Raw genomic sequence first — 18570 nt, forward strand, 5'->3', positions numbered from 1 at the left:
TGTGTGAAGAGCAGGGCAGCCTTGTGGGACCGAACCCTTACCTGTGGAATTTGATGCTGTCTCCAGGTAGAGAGCATCAGAATTTAGTTGAATTGTAGGACATCTGGTTAGTGTCCTAAGAAATGTGGGGGAAGCAGTCTCCCCTTCACACATTGGAATTGGGTACAGAATCCCAAAACAACTGTTTTCCTAATTCTCACTTCACTTGGTTATTGCGTTTTAGAAGAGGACATTTTTTAATTTTTTTTTTTTTTGGCGGGGGAGGCTATTGGGGTTGGTGGGGGAAGCATAAGAGCAGGCTGAGAGCCAAGTACTTCCCATTTTCTCCCTCTATAGATTCTTTTATTTCTTGTTGATTCTTTCATTATTTGATTGCAGTCGCTATTGTTTTTCCTCTGACGATTCATTTAAAATTGACATCAGGTCATACCACTCCATTATTTAAAGTTCTCCAGTGGCACCCCATACTCTGAGAGCAAAGTCAAAGACCTTACACTGGTTCCCTGGGCTTATATGGATCTGCCTCCATGCTCACCTGTTACCTCCCTGACCTCATCCAATTCTCTCCTCCTCCCTCATTCTGCTGAGTCCAGATGGCCTCCTTTTTGTTTCTCAAGTGCACCAGGCATCGCCCTGCCTCAGAGACTTCTACCCAGAACATTCTCCCCTCCTCCCATCCCACCTTGTATCTTTAGGGTTTGCTCTTTAAGTCTTTGTTCAGGGATGCCTGGGTGGCTCAGTGGTTGAGCATCTACCCCTGGCTCAGGTTGTGATCCCGGGGTCCTGGCATCGAGTCCTGCTTCGGACTCCCTGTGAGGAATCTGCTTCTCTCTCTGCCTCTCTGTGTGTCTCTCATGAATGAATAAATAAAATCTTTAAAAAAAAAAAAAGTATTTGTTCCGGCAGCCTGGGTTGCTCAGTGGTTTGGCGCCTGCCTTCAGCCCAGGGCGTGATCCTGGAGACCGGGGATTGAGTCCCACGTCGGGCTCCCTGCATGGAGCCTGCTTCTCCCTCTGCCTGTGTCTCTGCCTCTCTCTCTCTCTGTGTCTCTCATGAGTAAATAAATAAAATCTTTAAAATAAAAGTATTTGTTCAAATATCCTCTCAAAGTGACTTTCTCTGACCAGGCTTTTTAAAACTATAGCCCTCAGACCTTCCCTTTGCTGTTCACATCTTTCTCCATAGCACCCATGACTCTTATTTATCATTTATTTCTTCATTTATCCTGCTGATTGTCTCTACAACCATGCTCCTTGCTCACTGCCAAGGTGAGCTTCACCACGGTAGAGATTTTTTTGGCTACAAGAGTACTTGGCACATAAGCAGTATTTAATAAATGTTTATTGAATTTATTTATTTCCTTTGTGGTGGTGGTAGTGGTTGTATATTTTGCTCATCGTGGTATTGAGGGGAAGAAATTGGGGGAGGGGGATGTTCCTCCTGCTCCTTCAACTCATTTCACTCATTTTCTTTAAAAGCTTTTACTTATTTATTTGAGAGAGAGGGAGAGAGCATGAGTGGAGGGTGGGGAGAGGGAGAAGCAGGCTCCCCACTGAGCAGAAAGCCTCATGCGGGGCTCGATCTCAGGACTTTGGGATCATGACCTGAGCTGAAGGCAGATGCCCGACCGACTGAGCCACCCAGGTGCCCCAACCCATCTCACTTAATCTTCTCAACAATCTGCTTTATATATCTTGATGAAAGCCAGTCTTGTTCCCAGAAAACCTGCTCTAGTGTATAATAAGCTTGTAATTAGGGTGCCTTCCTATTTGTTGAAACTGGATCTTTAACTGTATGTAGCCAGTTCAGATTTCTTTGTTCTGTAGGGTAACTGGAAAATACACACCTAAATAAAATATCCTTTACTTCTCTGCAATGCAACATTTATTTTGGTGGTAAGATAAGCTACAATAGGGCAGTTGGAAGTTTATTTTGACTCTTATCTGCTAATCCATCTTATATCTTCCCCCTTGGTGACAAAAGCCATATTATTCGTGGATCTTCAGCAAGTGGATGACTTCAATTAGTGACAGAACTGTGAGCAGTGAGAGCTGGTTCCTTTCAAATTCTGCATGTTTTTTCAGGTGGTTTTCTTGAGCCTCTGCATCCATATGCACTTCAGGTGGTAACTTAATCTCTGCTAGTTCCTTCACTGCTTTTGAAAGTATTTAATATGAATCAAACATGATTTTAAGTGAGATTGATATTTGAACATTTTTAACAAAATAGATGGAGTTTGTTGATATTTAAGTCCTTTTCTCAAGTACCTGTAGTTTTAATTATCTTCAAACCACCTCAGCCAAAGCCTTTGTTATTTTGAATCCTTACCAGCTAGCTGTGAGGAAGACACTCTTGGCTGGAACCAAAGTTCACTTGCTCAGTAGACTAAACATGAATAACCATCATCATTAGGTCACAGGCACTGTGCCTAGTACTTAACACGCTGGCAACATCTTACTTAATCCTTGCAGTAATCTAATTATGTAGGTAAATTAAAGGATAATTTCTTAATTATCCTTTAATCATGACCCTAATACAAATATGAAATGCTCATATGTCCAAGATTTTATTTAACTTATTAGTTAATGAGGAAACCAATACAGTGTTATAACTGATGCAAAGAAGAATTCAAAGAACTAGACGTATAGAGCAATTAGGGATGTTGAAATGAATTTTCAAATGAACATAAACCATGTTCCTATCCAAAGGCAATGGTCAATTGCATTTCAGTGGACCCAATCTGCACATCTTTAGGCAAGAATCCTTAGAATCACTAACTGTATTTTCCATTGTACAAAGTTACAAAATAGCTCAGAGACAACGAAAGGTAACAATAACCCAGCAGAATGTTCTGAACAGGATACTTAGTACTCTGTCCATTTTCCACTCTTTCCCAGCTCCTCTGTTTTCCTGACAGTATTATTCCAACTTTGAACTTTTAGATCTCAATATATAGGAATAAAAGATCAGCTTACGGGGCACCTGGGTGGCTCAGTAGGTTGAGCATCTGCCTTTGGCACAGGTCATGATCTCCAGGTCCTGGGATCGAGTCCCATGTCAGGCTCCCTGCTCAGCAGGGAGTCTGCTTCTCCCCCTCCTCCCTACTCCTGCTCTGTCTCTGTCTCTCTCTCTCAAATAAATAAAATCTTTAAAAAAGGTCAACTTAATATGAAGAGTAACATCTTCAATATTTAGAAAACAAAAGATGATCTTTAAATAAAACAAATACTCACTGAAAAATAGATCTGGAATCCAACATTGAAGATCAGACTTGACATTTTATACGTGAAAGAATCTGTAGTTAAATAACTTGCCAAAATCATAAAGCTGGTTTTTGACAGGCCAGGAGAAGAGAAACCGGGACTTACTCCTAGAGTATTACTAACATAAACAAAAACAAAAATTAAAAACCTTGTGTGTTAAAAGTTCTCTTAAAAATGTTGTGTTTAATGAATTACCCCTCTATGATAAAAATAAACTGAAGCAAACATTGGTTAGGAGAATTCTCTAAGATTATAGTTCAGGATAAGATCAGAGTCTGTGCTAGTATCAGAAAACCTATTTTCTCCATCAGAGCAAATGTGACAGACTCACATTGCCTAATTACACAAATGATATATTCATTTAAAAATTACAAATATGTTCTCTAACAGTAAGGTTTCACTGAGCTGATTATTATTTCTTTGATTCAATATATCTGCAAGGAGACATTCTCTGAAAAGACAGACTCATCAACTGACATTCTCTTTTTAATTAAGTCAAAGTATTCCCTTGCCTTAAGGATACATTATCAAAGGGATTACTTCAATTACAGACTTGAACACTAATTTAGTAAATTAAGGATATGCCTGACATTTAATCCAACAGATAGCTAACCTGAGCACTATAATATTTAAACTAAAAATCAAGTCCTATTCAGATTTGATTCATATATATAAAAACAAAACAATTTGCTAGTTTTTCCCAGCTACTTAGGTTTCTGAGATGCAAATACAGGTTTTGACACAGCTCCATTTAACATACTTTAGCAAGTGGGAAAGTCCTAGAAACCCACCGATCTGCTTATTCAGATTGGCATGACCAATATAACAAAAAGTAAACAGGTTACTGTACCTTACTGTTTGGGAAAATGAGCACTGAGTCCACATAGCTCTGTTCTTTGGACTTATCCAATCTATGTCTCTTGCTCTATTCCAAAACCCCTCACTTGGACGTTGACTGATCAGTCAACATTAGTACTGGAGAGAGATTAACTGGGAAATGATCTAAAGGCTGGACCACATCTGGTGAACAAAGACGAGTGTTGCAATCTCCCTTGGGAATAGAGATTGTTGTCCTGTGCTAATACATGCTTGACTTAAAAACTTGTACCAGCTTTTGGAGGTACACTCTTGCTTTTGAAAAAAAAAAATTAAAATGTGGGAGGGACCACTCTGAAATTTTTTCACTGTACTTGTAGTTTTGATTGACCTTCCTTCCAGTACCATATTGAATTTTAGATACTACAATTTGAATGTTACATTGAAATTTTGGGGTCTGTAAAAAACTCCCTCAGGGAGAAAGACTCCTCTGCCCTGTGGTACTTCTGGCTGGACTTAGAATCAAACTGACATGAAGCAGGAGAAAATCAAATGTAATGGGCGTATGTGCAGGGAATCCACACATCCTGGAAATTCCAAAGACAATGAGGCAACATGAATCTTATCAGAGCTAAGGAGAGGAGTAGGGTCAGACAAACAAAGGAGAGGTAGGCCATTAACAGGAAGGAGAAAGGAGATATTTGGAAAAACAGGGTTACCCTATTATGCTGGTAAGTTTCTTAGGTAAAGGGGAGTCTCTGTTAATAGCTCTCTTCCTGGAACAGGCTTCCTGTTCCAATGCAAATTTCAGTAGTTGAGGAGGAGGCAGAGATTAAATATGTTAATATTTGTAACATGTTTAGGATATGGTTACATATATAAATATGTTTATTATCTATTTATATTATACATTTATATTTATTTGTATTAACATTATTTATTATCAATAACTTGATATTTAACAGATCCAATTTGAAATTCTTTGTAGTTTCTCCCAAACCAGGTGCTCCTATATGGTCTTCTTCATCTTATTAAAGGCATCTCAATTCCACCACTTGCTTAAGCCGACAACCTTGGACGATGGCTTTGACTACTCTCTTTTTCTCACTAATCCCTGTTCAATTCCAAGTAAAAATCTATAGGCTCTGCCCTCAACGTTTTTCCAGAAATTGACTTTGTTACAACCCCCAAACCACCTTGGGCCAAGCCATCCTCACACTAATTTATTACCATAATCTGCATTATTAGAATGGTGGATACTGAATTTTTTTAATCAGGGAACATTAAATAACTATTTCATAAGGCTTTTGTATTCACCCTGAATATCAAACATTATGGTCAGCATGGGCATTAACAAACCTCCAGGAATTTCTAATATAGCATTTGATTTCTGAAATTTTTATATTGATAACATTGTACTTATGCATATTTAACCTAGGCCGGGCTCTGTGTACTTTCTTACTTGACAGATATTCCTATGCAACTTTTTCTATTGTAACACATCAAACAAACTTAATTATTACTAATATCTCTCTTTTTTATAATAAAGTAAAAGAACAAACCTTTGTGCTTTTCCAAGAGCCCTCTAGGAAATCTCAGAGATAGGTTTAGTATACAAAATTTTTAAAAATGTCTTTTATAGGTCACATCTAGTTGTGAGAAAGCAATGAAAAATGTCTTTAAAGGAAATGTGGGGACTTGATTAAGATAGGATAATGGGGGGATGCCTGGGTGGCTCACCTGTTAAGCATCTGTCTGCCTTTAGTTCAGGGTGTGATCCTGGTCTGGGGATTGAGTCCTACATTGGGCTCCCCACAAGGAGCCTGCTTCTCCCTCTGCCTATGTCTCTGCCTCCCTCTGTGTCTCTCATGAATAAATAAATAAAATCTTAATTAAAAAAAAAGGATAATGGGTGCCTGTGAAACTATTTAACCAAAGTGCCAATATAACATTTAAAAATGATCACAGGGGCACCTGGGTGGCTCAGTTGGTTAAGCATCTGCCTTTGGTTCAGGTCATGGTCTTGGGGTCCTGGGATTGAGCCCTGCATGGGGCTCTCTGTTCACTGGGGAGCCTGCTTGTGCTCTCTCTCTCTCTCCCCCCCTCTCCCTCTGTCAAATAAATAAAATCTTTAAAAAAAAAAAGTGATCACAAAAGGGGCACCCAGATGGCTCAGTCATTAAGTGTCTGTCCTTAGCTCAGGTCATGATCCCAGGGTCCTGGGATGGAGCCCCAATCGGGCTCTCTGCTCATCGAAGAGCCTGCTTCTCCCTTTCCCTCTACCGTGGCTCCCCCTGCTTGTGCTCTCTCTCTCTGTCAAATAAATAAAATCTTTAAAAAAATTTTTAAGTAATAATCATAGAATAAAATTGGCCATCTCTGAACCAGGAAGTGGATCCTCACCAAGCAGAATCTGCCAGCACCTTGATCTTAGACTTCACATCCAAGTCTCCAGAACCATGAGAAATAAGTTTCTATTATTTACTTATAAAAGAAATATATAAAAAATAAGCACAGATTCTTATAAAGACCAGTGAGAACCTTTGTTTTCCTTTTTCTTGAGTAATCAAGGATATAATAAAGTGAAGATGAAGCAAAGAAAATCACTATACTATGACACAGACTCTTTGCCATATAGGCAGATTACACATAGGGGAAATAATAAACTTTGTTATTTTGGATGAAACCACTAATCAGTAAGCCCAGGAAGCAAGACCATCAGAATCGAGAAAATTTTGTTATAAATTTTGACATTTCATAGCTTTTATTTGAGACTCGGGTATTATAAATCAAAGCAAATAAATTCACTTGCAAAGTTTTATGTTTAATTATGCTCTTTCACATTCTGGAACAAACTGAAATTTTAGGACAGTAGTTTTCTCAGGGTCTCTGTGATGTAAAAATCATACTAATATAATAATAATGCTAGAATGATATTAACGTTAATATGCAATGTGCTCCTCAGTGCTATCTTCAAATCAATAAAATAACTTCTCAGTTTTTCAATTTCCAGTACATTAAGTATTGATAATTAAAACTCACATGGACAAAGCTCTTCAGGATCCTCAGTAGGTCCTAAAAGTGTAATGTAGCCCAGAGACCAAAAAGCCTAAAGCTTCTTGCTTTAGAACACAACTGCTCTTGAAAAATGAAAGCACAGTTGTATTTATCTGTCACTATTACTCCTGGCATAGTCTCCACCCCTTGGTTGTGACTTTTAGTAAGTGACTGCTTTCTATTTCACAGGGAAAAGCAAGAGAGAGCTATCACAAGCCTTTTTTTTTTTTAACAGACTAGTATCATTCTTGAATACACATACCCTAACTATGCGACTACATTGTTATGGACAGAATGGCTGTATCTCCTTCAATTTGTAGATTGAAATCCCAACCTCCAATATCACCATTAGGAGGTGGGGCCTCTGGGAGGTGATTAGGTCATGAAGGTGGAGCTCTCATGAATGGGATTTTGTGCCATTATAAAAGAGACTGCAAGGAGCTCTTTCATTCCCATCAGCCATGTGAGAGACAGAAAAAAATGGCCCTCTGTGAACCAGGATGCAGGCTCTCACCAGACACTGAATCTACTGGTACCTTGAGCTCAGACTTCCCAGACTCAAAAACTGTCAGAAATGTTTGTTGTTTAACCAACCAGTCTATGGTATTTTTGTTATAGCAGTCAGAACAGTCTAAAACATACATGCATCTCTTATTTGTTCCTAAAGTGCCGAAAAAAATGAATATATTGCTTGGTACGACCCCAAATTATATCTCTTCTGTAGAATAAAAAAATAAAAAGCAAAAATACGTAACGATTATCCATTAATTAACTCAGTTTAGTATCAGTCCAAGGCTGAGTGGGAAATGCAGATGGAAGAGGATGGTGGGTAAGACACAAGAATCAAAGACAGCTTTGAGGTTCTTCATGGGTGGGAATGCTGTGGAGAGAGATAAAGATCACAGAGTGGTAGGCACGTTTCCCAGGAGGTGATGATTCACTCGGAGGGAGATGGTCGTCAAGCATCTGGCCAGGCATTACTGTATTTGTAAGACGTGTCCCACTTTATCTAAGGAGGACATGTTCCAACACCCCCACTGGATGCCTGAAATGGTGGATAAGACTGAATCCTATATCTACTATGTTGTTTGCTATACATACATACCTATATTATAAGGTTTAATGTATAAATTAGGCACAGTAAGAGATTAACAATAACTAATAACAAGATAGAACAATTATAACACTATAGTAAAAGTTATGCAAATGTGGTCTCTCAAAATATCTTTTTTTACTGTTCTTAACTCTTCTTGTGATGATGTGAAATGATAAAAGGCCAACATTCATTGTGATGACATGAAGTGAGGTGAACGACATAGGTATTGTGACATAGTTAGGCTACAACTGACCTGACCATGTGTCAAAGTGAGGCTCATCTACTTCTGGACCATTGTTGACCTTGGGTAACTGAAACCATAGATATGGGGGCAGTGACCCTATTTGGGCCAGGTCTTAAGGGTGAAAAATTTGTTGGGTGCCTGGGTAGCTCAGTCAGCTGAGCAGCTGCCTCTTGATTTCGGCTCAGATAATGATCTCAAGGTCCTAGGATTAAGCCCCATGTCAGGTTTTGTGCTCAGTGGGGAATCTGCTTGAGGATTCTCTCTCTCTAAAATAAATCTTTTATTTTTTTAAACAGATAACAGATTTCTGTGTTGTCTCTCTCTTTTTTTAATGATTTTATTTATTTGAGAGAGAGAGAGAGTAAGAGAGCACAAGCAGAGAGAGTAGCAGAGGCAGAGGAAGAAGTAGGCTTTCCACTGAGCCGAGAGCCTGATGTGGCGCTTGATCCCAGAGCCCCAAGATCATGACCTGAGCCAAAGGCAGATGCCTAACTGAGTGAGCCACCCAGGCACCTCTTGTGAGTTGTCTTTATTGAGATGATACTAAAGCCATGCAAATAGATGAAATAGCTAGAGAACATTAAGAAAAACACATTTTTTTCAGAATGTTACTGTTATTCTGTGCATTAAGTATAACTTCATTCATTCTGAAATAGTGTCACTTATAACTGTTTTTGAAAGCACAAAAGCAACGGGGCACCTGGATGGCCCAGTTGGTTGAGCATCTGACCCTTCATTTCAGCTCAGGTCATGATCTGAGAGTCATGGGACTTAGCCCTGCATCAAGCTCCATGCTGGGTGTGGAGTTTGCTTGAGATTCTCTCTCTCCCTCTGTCCCTCCCATGCCCCATTTGCACCCACGCTCTCTCTCACTCAAAAAAAAAAAAAAAAATGCAAAAGCCAAAAGAGGTTATCATCATGGAATGTTCAGGCTTAGGTTACCCATATAATGTAAAACAAACAAACAAAAACATGGTTTGGTGAATACTTAAACCAGGCTCTGAGAATTATGCAGTTGCACTGTCTCTCTACTTGGACCTTCTTTTGCATTGGTCCCCCCTTTAGTTTGTGACTTGCGTTTTTTAGCTTATTAATTTCTTGTTGGGCCTGCCTTGGATTTGTGACACTGCTCTGGTTTACCTGGATGCCAACCTGGAAATCAAATGGCATTCTGCTTTTGTAACTTAGTTCATGGTTTTACTCAGGTGATTCTATGCCCACCTTGCCTGTGTGTGTTTTCCTTGCCTAAAATGGTAGGTAATATAATGAATATTTTTTAAGCATTCATTTAGGGCTACATTCTGGTTACCTCTCCCCATACCACACCCCTACCTCAATATCACACAAAGGATGGGTTCCTAGAAGTTGAATTCCTGGGTCAAAGGTTATAAACATTGTTATAGCTGAGTTGTGTCTCCCTAAAATTCATAAATTGAAGCTCTTACTCCCAGTGTCATGGTATCTGGAAAGAAGGCTTTTAGGAAGTAAAGTTAAATGAAGTCTTAAGAGTGAGGTCTAATCCCATAGGACTAGGGAGGTGAGAGCAGTCTATCTCTCCTCTCTCTGTGGCCTCCACCACCATGTGAGCACACAGAGAGACAACAGTCCTCTACAAGCCAGGAAGAGACCTCTCCCCAGAAACTAGCATGCTAACGCCTTAGCCTTGGCCTGCCACACTCCAGAAATGTGAAAAATAAATTTCCCTCGGTTAAGTCATCTAGTGTGTGGTATTTTGTTATGGCAGCCTGAGTTAATACAAACATTTTAGAAGTTATTGGTATGTATTGATAAATGACTTTTTAGTAAGGTGTTACCAATACACACCTATTACCCTATACCCTCAGCAGTACAAAGTTTTTACACATAGCTTTTATTCTTTTAAGATAGAAAGATATCCTTTTAAAGTTTTTTGAGGCTCATTCTTTTAAAGTTTTATTTCATCCCAATAGATTGAGCTTCCATGGTATTGCCTCATGGATATTTTGAAGTTCTCAGTGTTAGTAATATTTCACAGAGATAAAAACATCCACCCAGGAATCCCAAAACAAAGCAAATAAACGCATAAGAAAAAAATTTAAAATTTTCCATCATTTTATCATCTCCATTTTTGTATTTATGGAAAAGGAAAGCTAAGAACTAAGAACCTCAGATGGTTTCAAGGCCATGTATAAATAGAATTGACAAAGATCTATCATATAGATCTCCATTTTAAAGCCCTCACCTATTTTACAAATAAATATACATATATGTTTATATATATATAAAAGACATTTTCATAAGAAAAGAAAAAATGGAAAGATTGCTATAGAAACAGAAAAAAAAATACTGTCCTTCAGTATTTTTTTATAATGCTTTGAAATAAAGTGCTTGCCACAGAATACCCTCTTTTCCCCATTACGCACCCTAAACTGTTAATGTTTCACATACATAATTTTCTCTCTTTCAGTTTGCAATAGAAATCAGTGACTTAAGAGGCAGAGTGGGATTAAAAACTAAACTCTACTTTCCCATCTACGTTTATACTAGGAACATTGTGCCATCCACAAACTCCCAACTATTTATAGCACGAAATAATTTACCATTAAATAGTGGCAGAAATTTGCCAGTGACCGCCACGGACGATTCTCTTGAGGATACAGTTATGATGCTGTGACTTTATGTCTGACTCTGACTCACTTTTCCATTCTTACTCCATTCTTAACTCACCTGTTCCATTCAGTATTAATTTACAGCACATACTGCACCGTTCTCCTAACTTTGTCCTGAGTTGGCACCCAGTGAGTGGAGATGAAAATATCTTTCACGCCAGTCTATCTTGCCTCATAACATTCTCAAGCTGTTTTCCCCATTTTGGCATTTCAGGAGCAGTTCTGCCCTACTGAGTCCTCTTGAAGTTGGATGGATTTCCATGGAAGAGGGGCCTGCAGAGTTGATAATCGAACAAAGAAAAGAGAAAATTAAATTCACCTATACCAACCAAGTGGGCAAATGAGGGCAATCCAATGTCAAATAAAGGACGTTTCGAACGTCCATCTTAACGGACACTTGTTTTATTGGAAAACCCGGCCAGAAATGCCCTCAACCCAAAGGTTTTCTTATGAGCTTTCAGTTTGCATCTTAATGCTATTTTTATAGCATCTGGGTTGGTTTTCATCTACCATAAATAGAAAAAAAACAAAACAAAACAAAACAAAACCAACAAACCACTGAGTTGAGGAATTGAAAAGATAATTTGAGCAGAGTGATGAGTAGGTAGGGTATGGAATAAAAATGCCAGTTCTTCATATAGAAAAATGTTCTATTCTAGAAAAGAAAAAAAAAAACCCTCTTCTGGTTCTAAAAAAAGTCATTTCAGTGATTCTTGTTTTGTTCAATTTGGAAGTGCAGGTATAGCAATTCTAATTTCTTAAATGCCTACTGCTCTGTAAATTGAACAGAAAAGATGTAATTAAGTGTGTATAATTTACTTGAAATGAAATTAGGTTCAAATTTAATTCTTCCTCTGTGTGCATTGTAGTGTGGAAAATGCCAGATTTTTAATAATCTTCCAGAAAAAAATGACGTTTCCTTATATTAGGATCTAATATAATTGGAAGGATGCCTGGCTCAGTGGTTGAGCATCTGCCTTTGGCTCAGGTTGTGATCCCGGGGTCCTGGGATCGAGTCCTGCATCAGGCTCCCTGTGGGGAGCCTTCCTTTCTCTCTGCCTATGTCTCTGCCTCTCTGTGTGTCTCTCATGAGTAAATAAATAAAATCTTTTAAAGAGAAAATAATATTCGTGTAGCTTCAGTGGAGACTATAGGGTTGTGTCTAATCTAAAGAACATATTGATTCCTATGGAAGATCAGGTGGTGTTTCTCCTCTTGCTGTTGACACATCGTATACCTCTGATGGATGAGGTAGCCCAGGGGCCTCTAGCAAGTCCATGCTACAACTCCAGCCAGGATCTAGAGAATGAAGTTTATCGGTTTTCCCCTAGAAAAGGGAACTTGTATTAGTATCATACTAATATGCCAGAAAATAGGAACTCACAGCTTTATCAAGCCTGCCCAAAATGAGATCTTAGACAAATTTCAGATATATTAGATAGTATCAAGCCCTGATCTAAAAGAAAAATAATGACCATATTGTGTGATTACTCTGTGCCAGGCTGTACTTAAGTGTGTCGTTTATCACATCATTTAATTCTTTTACCAGCCCTGTGAAATAGGTACTATTAATATTTCCATTTAACAGATGAAGAAACTGAGACTAAGAAATGTTCATTTATTTCCCCAAGATCACATTGCCAGTATGTGTTGGGACTGTGATGTACATTGTGTGTGTGTGTGTGTGTGTGTGTGTGTGTGTGTGTGTGTGAGAGAGAGAGAGAGACAGAGAGAGAGAGAGAGAGAGAGAGTGATCTACCTCTTGAAAGATACTTTACTCTTGCCTCTGTTCCTACACAAAGTCCTCTAGGCTACACATAGTATTGTTGTGATAGAGGAGTTGGAATATAAAGTTTCTGTGAGTACCATATTACTAAATGGTACAGTGTTTTATGAACAAACTGGATACAAATAAATTTTTAGCATTCCCTATAAAGCAGCACAAGGTATAAATGTGATATTTTGAAACCAGGACATTCTTTTTTTTTTTTTTTTTAAACCAGGACATTCTTTAAAAAAAAAAAAAAAAGATTGTATTTATTTGAGAGAGAGAGAATACGAGCAAGGTGGGGAGGCACAGAGGCAGAGGGAGGAGAAACAGGCTCCTTGCTGAGCCAGGAGGCCAACACTGCTCTCAATTCCAGGACCCTGGGATCACTGGGATCATGACCTAAGCCAAAGTCAGATGCTTAACCGACTGAGCTACCCAGGCACCCCGAAACCCGGACATTCTTAAGATTTCATGCTTGATTTTTTTTTTAAGATTTACTTATTTATTTTTTAGAGAGAGAGAGAGCATGAGCAGGAGGGTTGGGGAGAAGGTGCAGACTCCACATTGAGTTCAAAGTGCTATCTAGGGTTTGATCCCACAACCCAGAGATCAGGACCTGAGCCCAAACCAAGAGTCAGACGCTTAACCAACTGCACCACTCAGGCGCCCCCATCATGCTTGATTTTTTTTTAAGATTTTTATTTATTTATTCATGAGAGACACAGAGAGAGAGAGAGAGAGAGAGGCAGAGACACAGACAGAGGGAGAAGCAGGCTCCATGCAGGGAGCCTGATGTGGGACTTGATCCCAGGACTCCAGGATCACACCCTGGGCCAAGGGCAGGCACTAAACCACTGAGCCACCCAGGGATACCCCATGCTTGATTTTTTAATTGGCACGTGGTCTTGGTTTCCCCAATGTAGCTATGAATATAGATTCCTGGGCTTTTTGTTGTCTTTGAACTATTTTGTAACTCTGGAAGTCTCAGAAATGTGAAGATGAATCTTGTCTCTAGAAATGCAAATGAATTTTGTCAAGAGGAATGCAAATGATTGTCACTCTGTGGACAATCACACCAATTTTGCATCTATGAGTAAATTCATTTCAGTATTCCTGATTTTGTGTGTGTATTGCTTGAACTCCCCTTTGAACCCGCTGTAATATCTGACCCATTCTCCCATTTGAGTTAAATAAAATCTTTGACATGTGTTCATTTTGTATTTGTATATGACTCATGATTTCACCATGAAAAAATTGTTTTCCCCTTTAACTTTCCCTTTATTCCTTCTTTCCATTTTTTCATCTATTACAGCGGGCAGATCTATCCCCAAATGCTGTTTCTGTATGCCCACTAGCTAAGAATGATGTTGTTTTAGCAACTTTTTTTAAAAAAGAAAAAATATTTTGTGACCTGTGAAAATTTTACAAAATTTAAACTTTGAATAAACTTTAAATAAAGTTTGATTGGAATGCAGTTGTGCTCATTAGTTTTCATCTTGTCTGTGGCTGCTTTCCTGCTACAACAGCAGAGTTGAGTAGTTGCTACAGACACCAGGTCTGATCTTTTTGCCCTTTACCTCCTCACTTCTCTTCTACATATGTTAACCTCCTTCCTAGATACCCCTAGGTAGTAAAAAAAAACAAAAACAAAAACAAAAACAAAACCTAGGTTTGTTTTGTTTTGTTTTGTTATTGCAAGGAGAATTATTTTCTAGGAAAGGAAGCCAAGGCACCAATTTTTAACTGAAAGAAAAAAATGACAAAGCAAGGAGGAAAAATAATTGGACAGTAGCATCTCTAAAATTGCTTTGCATTAATTTTCCCAGGCTCTAAGAGGAACATTTGTCCAGAAAGGCAGGCCTGTCCTTATACTCCATTTGCAGACTTAAAATCAGTTTCCATAGTCATCCAAACTATTATAAAAAGCTAGAATTCTCATTATTCCCACCCTTCCCAAATGGGCCCATAACAGTGGGATTGAGTAGTAGATCTGAGACAGCTCCTTCAGTTGCTCTGATCTCTCTCTACAGGAGAAAGCTCTGCTGGGCACTGTTGGGACTTGCTCTGGTTCCTCCTTTCACAGACAGAAGAGCAGCATTGTACCTACATCTCAGTGCGATGGTGTTATTGTCAAGACCTTTTTCTTTGGTTTCCTTATTGGACTCCCATTGACCAAAAGCATTCTGAAATCACCTTAGTTCTCTGTAACAACACCTGTGAACCCCCTTAGGACTGGAAGTGTAGTGGGGCTGCCAGCAACAGGTGCTGTTTTCTTCCTCTTGCTGTTCTCTCTTCCAAAGAGCTATCTCTGTTTCACTGATCTTCTGTTGGCCAAACCCTTGCTGCCTAACCTCTGCCTCCCCCAAGTCCAGCCCTGTATATTAACAAAAAACTGTATACAATTATCATTATTGTATTTTGAATTCTATCAATTAAAAATTGTGGAAATTGCCACAATTTAAAAATTCTCAAAAAAATTCTCTCATTATGGATATATATTTATATTTATATACATACGCACACATATATAGGTATGTGTATGTGTGTGCGTATGTATATAATCTTTAATTTTGCCTCTTGATCTGCAAAGCCTTACTTATCTTTAACCTTTTCTAGAAAAAAATCTGCCTACCTTGTTTGATAAATGACAGCCCCTGGGGATATAACAGGGACCAACAAAGAAGTAGTTCCTGTCCCACTAGAGTTTATATTCTTACAAGGAAGAGTGAAAGTAAGCAAATTAATAATTATACAGTTGACCCTTGAACAATACAAGGGTTAGGGTGCTGAATCCCTGTGAGGTCAAAAATCCACATATAACTTTAGACTCCCCCCAGATTTAATTAATAGCCTACTGTTGACCTAAAGCCTTATTGATAATACGAACAGTCAAATTAATACACGGTTTGTATGTTGTATGTATTATACACTGTATTCTTACATGAAGTAAGTTGAGAAATAATAATAAAGTAAGTCAGAGAAAAGAAAACATTATTAAGAAAGTCATGAGGAAGAAAAAACACATGTTTGGTACTGCACTGTGTTTATTGAAAAGAACAGCATATGTGCGGACCTGCGTAGTTCATGCCCACATATTCAACTGAGTATGCTTAGAACAGTATTCTTGTTTTTAGGTAATATGCACCATAGTGTTTAGGGGGAAAGGGATATAGTGTATGCTACTTACTCTCATATGGTTCAAGACAATAAAAACGTGTGTGTCCACAGAGTTTTGAGGGGAAAGGGTGCTAACGCAAGAATTCTGTGTCCAGATAAATTGTGATTCATGCGTCAAGGCAACAATATAGGACTATAAACAGCCCAGCTTGCTAAGAGACTAGATCTTAATTATTTCCATCACAAAAAAATAAATGATAATTATTTGAAGAGATATAAGTGCTACACTACAATGGCACCCGTACTGCGATTTCAGCATATCAAATCAACATGCTATACACCTTATACTTGTGCAATGTTCTTTGTCAAATGTATTTCAATTTTTAAAAAGAAAGTTTCTCAGGTGATCCTGATGCCCAGCTAGATTTAGGATCTAGGCTGAAAGTTCTGGCCAATTAGAGGCATATCATTATACCTTTTTTCTGTATAGTAGCAATATATAATATAATATAATATAATATAATATAATATAATATAATATAATATAATAATATAATAATATAATATAATAATATAATATAATATATAATATATGACACTTTATGATTTTGATGCAATTGTGGCTGTTGTAAATATTCTTTTTTGAGTTAGTAGTACACAAATTCACTTTTCTCTTAGTAGAATGAAGAAGTATAAGAGCACCAACTGAAAAAAAAAAAAAACACTAAAAGAAAATGTAATCGAATTGTTGAAAGCTCTGGGAATTGGTAGTGATTTTTAAAGCTTAGAAAACCTGCATCAAGCAAGGTGAATACGTGCCTCCTGTTCTTTCTTTTCTTTCCAGTACCTCTGAGGAGACATTGCTATAGATATATATGCACTCTTTTTTCACTGAGGCTTGGCTTTAAAATCCATCTTTCAAAAAAAATAAAAAATAAAAAAATAAAAAAATAAAAAATAAAATCCATCTTTCTATTTCTTTTTTCTTTTTTTTTTTTTAATTTTAAAGTAATCTTTATGCTCAATATGGGGCTTGAACTCATGATGCTGAACTCAAGTGCTGTACGCTCTACCCACTGAGCCAGCCAGATGCCCCTAGAACCGTTCTTAATCTGCGTTCCACGCAGCCACAATAAATGATGTGGAGAAGCATGTGAATAAGAAATTGGGTATCTATTCTTGAAATGAAAAAGTAATAAAATTTATTTTTTAGTGTAACTTCTTAAGTTCTTTAAGTACTTTCCTGCCTTCCACTTGAGTGACTTTTTTTTCTTCCTTCTTTGCTTATGAGTTATCTGTTTATCTCTACTTTTTAGTGGTATGTCAGTGGGAAATCACCTTGGTGCAATGGTAGCCTCCAAGTTCACCACCAAGAGGCCGACCTGAAAGGCTGACAAACCAAATTAAGATGCTGAAATCACACTATTTGTTGAATCTTTTTAAAGCAACTGGCAAGGAGGCACCTGGGTGGCTCTGTGGTTCTCTCATGGATAAATAAATAAAATCTTTAAAATAAAATTAAAAGAAAAAGAAGTTTCTGGATACATTATTGACTTCCTGCAAATTTATCCTTTTGAGAACTCATTGTATTATTCCATGAGTCATGCCTTTCTTTCTTCCTGAGGAATTCTTTGCCATTTTCTCTTTGAATAATGCCTCTTCTCCATTATCTTTTCTTCTTTTTTTGAACTTTTTATTAGATGTGCATTGGACCTTCATATTCTATTCTCCGTCTCTCTTTTTTAAAGATTTATTTATTTTATATAATATATATTTTATATAAACATACATAAAATATAACATATTAAATGATTTAATACAACATATTTATGTGATATATGTATAAAGATTTTATTTATTTATTTATTTGACAGAGAAAGAGCAAGGGGGAGCAGCAGGCAGGAGAGGGAGAAGCAAGTTCCCTGCTTGAGATTCCTGAGAGTGTCAAGAAGACTTTGTGCTGAGTGCAGAGCCCCAACATGGACCCTGTCTTATGACCACAAGATCAAGATCATGACCAAGAGATCACAACCTGAGCTGAAACCAAGAGTCTGACATTCAACTGACTGCGCCACCCCAGGCACCCCTATTCTCCATATCTCTTAATTTCACTATTCTCTGTTTTGTATCCTCTGTGCTGATTATGGATAATTTTCTCAAGTTTATTTTCCAACTGAATAATCATCTCTTCTGCAGTTTCTAGTCTATCTGTTAAACCCATGTGTTGAGTGTTTTTTTTTTTTTAAAGAAAGATTTTATTTATTTATTCATGAGAGACAGAGAGAGAAGCAGAGACATAGGCAGGGGGAGAAGCAGGCTCCCCATGGGGTGCCCGATGGGGGACTCAACCCCGGGCTCTGGGATCATGCCCTGAGCCGAAGGCAAGACACTCAACCACAGAGCCACCCAGGTGCCCCAACTGTTTTATTTTCAACATGATAGAAGCTCTGTCATAGTAGGGGATTTGTGTATCTCATTCACCATTTTATCTCCAGCACTGCAAATAGGGCTGGAACTTTGTGGGTTTTCAAAAAATATTTGTTGAAAGAACTAATGAA

The 18570-nt window shown here is 38.0% G+C and overlaps 2 long non-coding RNA genes across 6 annotated transcripts in view; one reads left to right on the forward strand and one right to left on the reverse strand.

The window, feature by feature from the left end:
• LOC140606917 (uncharacterized) overlaps nt 1-11574 on the reverse strand; it is a 27963-nt gene extending 16389 nt beyond the window's left edge. Inside the window, exons 1-2 of one of the 3 annotated variants that reach the window (XR_012009132.1) lie at nt 4114-4938; nt 3234-3381 (exon numbers count right to left, since the gene is read on the reverse strand). This is a non-coding gene — a long non-coding RNA (uncharacterized lncRNA). Of the gene's footprint in view, nt 1-3233; nt 3382-4113; nt 4939-11182 lie in introns of those variants that run through there. The other 2 variants (XR_012009131.1, XR_012009130.1) reach the window with 2 other exon arrangements.
• Nucleotides 1-18219, forward strand: part of LOC140606916 (uncharacterized) — a 49220-nt gene extending 31001 nt beyond the window's left edge. For 2 of the 3 annotated variants that reach the window (XR_012009129.1, XR_012009127.1), the window contains one exon: nt 11339-14365. This is a non-coding gene — a long non-coding RNA (uncharacterized lncRNA). Of the gene's footprint in view, nt 1-11338; nt 14366-17886 lie in introns of those variants that run through there. The other variant, XR_012009128.1, reaches the window with a different exon arrangement.
• Nucleotides 18220-18570: the final 351 nt, after the last annotated feature.

The sequence above is a fragment of the Canis lupus genome, chromosome 16 (genome assembly GCF_048164855.1).
Source record: "Canis lupus baileyi chromosome 16, mCanLup2.hap1, whole genome shotgun sequence".
NCBI classification, from domain to species: domain Eukaryota; kingdom Metazoa; phylum Chordata; class Mammalia; order Carnivora; family Canidae; genus Canis; species Canis lupus.